Source organism: Portunus trituberculatus, chromosome 41 (assembly GCF_017591435.1).
Source record: "Portunus trituberculatus isolate SZX2019 chromosome 41, ASM1759143v1, whole genome shotgun sequence".
Lineage (NCBI taxonomy): Eukaryota > Metazoa > Arthropoda > Malacostraca > Decapoda > Portunidae > Portunus > Portunus trituberculatus.
Genome location: NC_059295.1, coordinates 325,001 through 332,500, shown reverse-complemented (window position 1 = coordinate 332,500; position 7,500 = coordinate 325,001). Strand labels below are relative to the sequence as shown.

At 41.7% G+C, this 7,500-nt stretch overlaps 1 protein-coding gene across 8 annotated transcripts in view; it reads left to right on the top strand.

Annotated features, from left to right (window-relative positions):
• LOC123517154 (cAMP-dependent protein kinase type I regulatory subunit-like) overlaps positions 1 to 7,500 on the top strand; it is a 240,909-nt gene that overhangs the window by 114,409 nt on the left and 119,000 nt on the right. The gene's annotated exons all lie outside the window — the stretch shown is intronic.

Genomic DNA, 7,500 nt, shown 5'->3' with positions numbered 1-7,500 from the left:
CTGAGACCACATCAACACACAACACACACCGGGAAAGCGAGACCACAACCTCTTGAGTTACATTCCGTACCTATTTACTGCTAGGTGAACAGGGGCCACACATTAAGAGGCTTGCACATTTTCGTCGCCTACCGGGACTCGAACGCGCGCCTGTCGATTGTGAGTCGAGCGTGCTAACCACTACACTACGCGGTGTGTGTGTGTGTGTGTGTGTGTGTGTGTGTGTGTGTTTTCACTGTATGATCTGCTGCAGTCTCTGACGAGACAGCCAGACGTTACCCTACGGAACGAGCTCAGAGCTCATTATTTCCGATCTTCGGATAGGCCTGAGACCAGGCACACACCACACACCGGACAACAAGGTCACAGCTCCTCGATTTACATCCCGTACCTACTCACTGCTAGGTGAACAGGGGCTACACGTGAAAGGAGACACACCCAAATATCTCCACCCGGCTGGGGAATCGAACCCCGGTCTTCTGGCTTGTGAAGCCAGCGCTCTAACCACTGAGCTACCGGGTGTGTGTGTGTGTGTGTGTGTGTGTGTGTGTGTGTGTGTGTGTGTGTGTGTGTGTGTGTGTGTGTGTGACACTGCCTCCTTTCATGAGTCCAGGCTATTTATACATTTACTGAAAACAAGAAAGGCAAATCGGCTCCACGTGATTGCTAGAGGCGTTCATCTCAGCCACGTGTTGTTATATATATATATATATATATATATATATATATATATATATATATATATATATATATATATATATATATATATATATATTGTGTGTGTGTGTGTGTGTGTGTGTTCTGTTAAAGTCTACATCAGCAATTGCATTGTTTACTTTGTAGAATAAAAGCATAAGAAAAGAGGGAAGCTACAAGAGGCCGCCAGGCCTATATGAGGCAGTCCCTGTATTTTTAAAACCACCTAATTCCATCTATCCTCCCTATCCATGAACTTATCTAATCTTATTTTATAGCTCCCTATTGACTCACCCGTGACTACATGACCACTGAGTCCGTTCCATTCATTAACCACTGTTTGACAATCATTTTCTTCCCATTTCTTTCCTAAACCCGAATTTTTCACGTTTAAACCCATTATTTCTTGTTCTGTCCTGTTACTGATCCTAAGAACCTCGTTCATGTCCCCTTTGTTAAAATCCTTTTACCACTTAAATACTTCTATCAGGTCTCCTCTTAACCTACATCTCTCTAAGGAATGCAGGTTGAGTTTCTTCAGTCTCGCTGCATAGGAAATATCCCTCATCCCCTGTATCTTTTTAGTTGTCCTCCTTTGCACTGACTTCAATAGAGCTATATCCTTCCTATAATGTGGGGACCAGAATTTTACCGCATAGTCAGGATGTGGCCTGACCAGCGCCAAGTATAATTTTAGTATTACTTTGGGACTTCTTTGCTTTTAACACTTCTAAAAATTAATCCTAGTACTCTATTCGCCTTATTCCTGGCCTCAATACATTGCTTCCTTGGACCGAGATCGGAGCTAACTATGACTCCTAAATTTTTCTCATACTTGAAACTTCCTAGTGCCTCTTTATTTATTATGTACCTATTGTGTGGGTTATCTCTAACTATGCTCAGTACCCAGCACTTGTTAATATTGAACTGCATTTGCCATTTGTCTATCTATTCTTTCATCCTATCCAAATCTACCTGCAAGGCAATGGCATCCGAATCGGACCTGATTAATCTACCTATCTTCGTGTCGTCTGCAAATTTACTAATGTCACTGCTAATTCCACTATCCAAGTCATTAATATATATTAAAAATAGTAATGGCCCAAAAATTGACCCCTGTGGCACCCCACTAATTATTTCACCCCTACTCGGAATTAGATCCATTAATTACTACCTTCTGTCGCCTGTCGTCTAACCACGCTTTAATCGAGCCCAGTGTTCTACCCTCTATACCGTGTGCTCTAACCTTATTTAGGAGCCTCTGGTGGGGTACCTTGTCAAAGGCTTTACTGAAATCTAAGTTTAGAATGTCATGATGGGGAGTTTTCAAAACTAGTGGTTGTCACCAGGTGGCAGCACGTACGTGTCCCCTTCGCTCTCACAGGGGTAATAAAACATACATGCAGTGTCATTCTATAATCTCAGATATGCAATAATTCATTATAATATATTTTTCTACATAATTATTTTTAAGTAGTAACACAAGCAAAACCAAACCCTATTCATGAATAAATGTCTATAAGTTGATTTTCTCGTGAACTGGCATTCAGATTTGTTTGGTCATCTTCACATTTCCCAAAGAGTACACCCTTGATCGGAAATGCATTAATCCAGTCGACAGTAAACATGAAAACAACATGCCAGTGTCACTTAAAACTCCAAACCATACAGATCAATGGACTAGTATACGGAAACAACAATTTTAACTAAGAACAGGCAACTCGTGTATCCTGGCGAGAGTGTTGCTGTCTAACCCAACCTAGGCTGGCCACCTGTTTAACTTAACAAATACATTGTTGGACAAATAGTTAATTCCTGCTGTAATGTCCAAGCCACTACGCCATGAGGAGGAGGAAAACTTCTCATATTTCTCTCTCCTCACTCTACAGCTATCCATTGATATGCTTATTCGTTGCTCGATTGTTTTGCCGCTTCTTGATCTTGGTGAAAGCGATGCTAAAATTCCCACGATAATAAGTATACCCATATAACACGATGTTACTGAATAAGCTGGGTCATACTATACAGATAGTCAAAGGTTTTACCTATTTCTTTATCCAAATCAATAGATTCTAGACTTGTAATATGCCGCATTTAAGATATTGATAGCAAAATTACAAGATAATCATAAAAAAATATTTATGTTTTGACCATCTAAAATTATCCATACAGGATATTTAAAAGTAGATACAGAATGTCAATAGTATCATCATCATCAATGTTCTACGCATCTGTATGCGCCTGGGATTTAATACAACAATAATTTAGCTCATGTCAGTAAGGGACACGTAGCAGCGGTGACATCTGGTGGATTAGTTCTGAAAACTCAACATTATCACCTTTATCTGCTGCCTCATAAACCTTACCATAAAAACGCAACAATTTTGTAAGGCACGACTTTCCCTTTGGAAATCCATGTTGTGTGTGATTTATCAAGCCGTGTTTGTCCTGGCGTTCCCTAATGTTTTTCGCAATTATTGATTCCATTAATTTACCCACAATTGAAATTAAGCTGACAGGCCTGTAATTAGACGCTAGGGTTTTATCACCCTTCTTAAATATGGGAACAACATTTGCTTTTCTCCACATTATCGGTACCTCACCTAACTCCAGTGGCATATTAAAAAGTACCGCTAAAGGCTCGCTGACGACCACCTTGCATCCCTTAGGTATATTTTCATCGGGTCCTGGTGACTTAAATTTCTTTAGTTTATCTATTTCCTGTTCTACCATCCTTTTAGTTATATGAATATCTCTCAGCTTTTCACTATCCTCTGCCCTAAATGTTCGCTATTTGGGATTTCCTGTGTGTTCTCTTGGGTGAAGACAATTAAAAATACTCGTTCATAATTCTACTAATCTCTTCTCCAGAGCTAACCATCTCCCCATTTGCTCTCTGTAAGGGACCTATTTCTTCTCTGCTTTTTGTCTTATATAAAAGAAAAAAATCCCTTGAGTCCATCTGTGCTTGGCTGGCTACCCTCAACTCGTATTCTCTTTTAGCTTTCCTAGTTTACCTTTTAACAGTTCTTACTAAATAATTGTATTGTGGCTTTAAAACCTCATCTCCTGCCTTTAGCCTCTTATATATATATATATATATATATATATATATATATATATATATATATATATATATATATATATATATATATATATATATCCTTCTGCCCTATGCATGGCTTTAATCTGTCTCTCATCCACTTAGGGTCGTTGCTTTGTGATTTTTTTTTTTTTTTTTTTTTTTTTCCTTATACGGAATGTTGGCTATCTGACCCTCATGCATTTTGTCTAAAAAGTGGTCATACATCTCACCAACCCTCAGCTGCTCTGGATTCCTCTCGCCGTCCTAATCCAGATCCCACCACCTGACCACTCCCCCTCTCCCCTCCTCTAACTTCACACCTCATCCCCCCTCCCTGATCCCGCCTTCCCTCTCCTACCTGAACTTCCCTGCCTGTCACTTGCCAGTGGACTCCTTATAAATACCACTTTAAGCCCTCAAGATTAGCCTTCCTGAAGTCAGGTACTTTCCTATTGTTCTTTTTTTCTAAAAGTTTCATGCCATTTCAATGTATACCGTATTTCATTGTGATCACTATTACCTAGCTGGCCACGTACCTCCTCCACTGTTTGTCAGAATTAAGTCTAGAATATTATTTCCCTGTGTAGGTTCTAAAATTACTTGCTTTATAAAATTATCCTGAATGACCCTGAGAAAATCTTCTGCTTCCTTGTTACCCACCACCAAGCTCCAGTCAACATTCATATAGTTGAAATTACCTACCACACATACCTTACTGTATATGGGTGCTCTATTTATTTTCTCCAATAGTGAAGAGTTTACTTGGTCTAAAGCATTAGGTGGCCTGTACACTAAACCCATTACTACTGATTGAGACCCGTCATTGATATCTACCCATAGAGACTGTGTTTTGTTATCTGTCTTAATTCTGTTGTTTATGCGACATTGCAGTGTGTCCTTAACGTACAAGGCCACTCCTCCCCCTCTTTTGTTTTCCCTATCCTTATGAAAAAGTGTATAACCATCAATTTTCACTTCCTGATCAAATACCTTCCCTGACATATCTAACCAGGTTTCTGTTAACGCAATTATATAAACATTTTCAAAACAAGCTGCTCCTCGAAGCAAATCTATCTAATTTAAAATACTCCTATAGTTCGTATAATACACACTTAAAATATTCTTAGCATATACTAAGCTGGTTACTTTTCTAAATTTAACTATCCTCACCTCCCTATTGATCTCCAAATTCCTTTCTCCTGACTAACGAAAAAAGCGCTGGAGTGCATCTAACTCTCTTTCAAGTGTTCCAGCCAAAAACACGAATACCTTCGCGTAATAAATGCACTCCATCCCTAGTATACAAGATGTCTGCCGTAAAAGAGTTACCGATGAACGCCCATCCGTTTCTCCTGTAGTGATTCACGACCCTGCAATTCACTGCAATAGCCCTGGACAGCCATTTACCTTCTAGTCCCCTCCTTGACAACACAACGGACACCACAGGGGTCGCATCCTTATCCCTAATCTTAGCCAAAGTCTCCTTAGATCTAAACAGCTCCTCACTCCTTACTTACAAAGGTCATATCCCCCCGCGCTGAGGAAAACAATGATTTTGGTCCCGTCCGCTTCCAAGCATGCATCTAGCTGAGCGCTTTATAGGATGTAAACATCCTACAAAGTAAACAATGCAATTACCGCTGTAGACTTTAACAGAACGTGCATTCATAATAGCCTCTTAACAATGTATATATATATATATATATATATATATATATATATATATATATATATATATATATATATATATATATATATATATATATCATGCGCTTTTCACGGGAATGTTTGACCTAAAGGAGACATCTTATCTTACTACTCACCCGTTAGGGGACTGTCACCTCGAGTAAGCCAGTAAGGACTTATAAGAAGAGTAATGAAAGTAACTTTTTTTTTTATTATATAAACTATATGACCAAAGTTTTGTCTTAACGTTTCTGGAGTTAAACTACATTACCCTTTTGTGAGTTTTATTTTTGTTGTTTTGTTCTGTTGTTGCAGCTCTATCTGATTTTCATTTTAGCCTAGTAGTAGTAGTAGTAGTAGTAGTAGTAGTAGTTGTAGAAGTAGTAGTAGTAGTAGTAGTAGTAGTAGTACAACAACAACAACAGCAACAAAAACAACATTCATGATGCTAACACACAAAGAGGAAAAAAAGAGTTACCAGTCATTAGTTTCACACAAGACGCTGACGGTGTTGTGTGGGCGGCCAGGAATTATTCACTGTTCACTGCACTGGCCGGAATCCTCCTGTCCTTTAGCCTGTGTGTCTTGTGATGAGGGGGCAGCGAGTCAATGCATACATGGTGAGCAGTGATCTGTGTGGCCTCCGTATTCTCTCTCTCTCTCTCTCTCTCTCTCTCTCTCTCTCTCTCTCTCTCTCTCTCTCTCTCTCTCTCTCTCTCTCTCTCTCTCTCTCTCTCTCTCTCTCTTTTTTTTTTTTTTTTTTTTTTTATTTAAACAAAACTTAATACAAAGGAACATGTACCCAAAGGCGCACTGTCGTGTGCTACCTATTCTAAGGGTACTACAATCTATTTCTCTACAATATTTACAAGACTTAAAAATAGATAATATACAAGATGGTCAGCATGTAAATGGAGCACTATTCGTTTCACTTCACTAGCACTATTCACGCACTGCACTACACTGAGTGTCACGTCACAAAGAGTGTCAGAGGAGTTGGCAGTGTCTGTCTCCACTTATGTGCCATCAGTTTGACACTGTGTGTGTTCATCTCCTGGACGTGAGGCACCGCGGCCGTGAACAAGTTCCACATCCTGGAGACGCGTCCTGCGAAGGTGCGTTGATGCTGACACCCGTGGGATCGCGGCACCTCTACGGCGTCACCACCATTGAGCACCGTTCTCGTGCTCCGTGCGGTGACTCTTAGAGGATGACGCAGCCCTGCCAGATGTGGCACTCTTTGCACCTGTGCCTTATGGAACACTACGATCGCCGCCACGTCTCTGCGGTGTTCCAGTGAATCAAGGGGACGCTCAGGCTCTGGGTGAGGTGGTAGTGCAGCATCTACTAGCCGTATGGCGCGGCGTTGGATGCTGTCCAGTCTCCTTCTGTGTGTGGCGGCACAGGACATCCAGGAGAGAGCTGCGTATTCAAGGTGGGGCCGCACCTGTGCCTTGTACAGCAGCAGTCTCCCTTCCTGTCGAGGAAACTGGCGATCCTTCTGAGAGCGGAGATCCTGTGAGAGGCTTTCTTGGCAATGGTTTTGACATGCCTGTCAAACCTCAGCCCTCGATCCACCTCCACTCCAAGTATCTTGACGTCATCTTGGAGTGGGAGAGCAGCAGCGCCAAAGACAACTTTCCTGCCATTGCTGCCATGGCGGCTGGGGACCGAGAGACAACCATTGCTTGTGTCTTCTCCGGCGCGAATGTCACTTGCCAGCGAGCACCCCACTCCTTTATCACTCGTAGCTGCTGATTGATGGCCTCAGCAGCCCGCCCACTGTCCTGGCGTGGATAGGTATAGGAGAGGGTGCAGTCATCAGCATAGGCCATGACTCCTGGCAGTAGCTGGAGAAGATCATCCACGTAGATATTCCACAGGAGTGGGCCAAGAATTGAACCCTGTGGCACTGATGCCTCCACAGGCAGGGACTCAGATGTTTGCCCGTTGACAACCACCTTGAGGCTTCTGTCCTGCAGGTAATTTCCCAAGAGTCGTAGCAAGCCACCCTGGATGCCTTTAGCACGAAG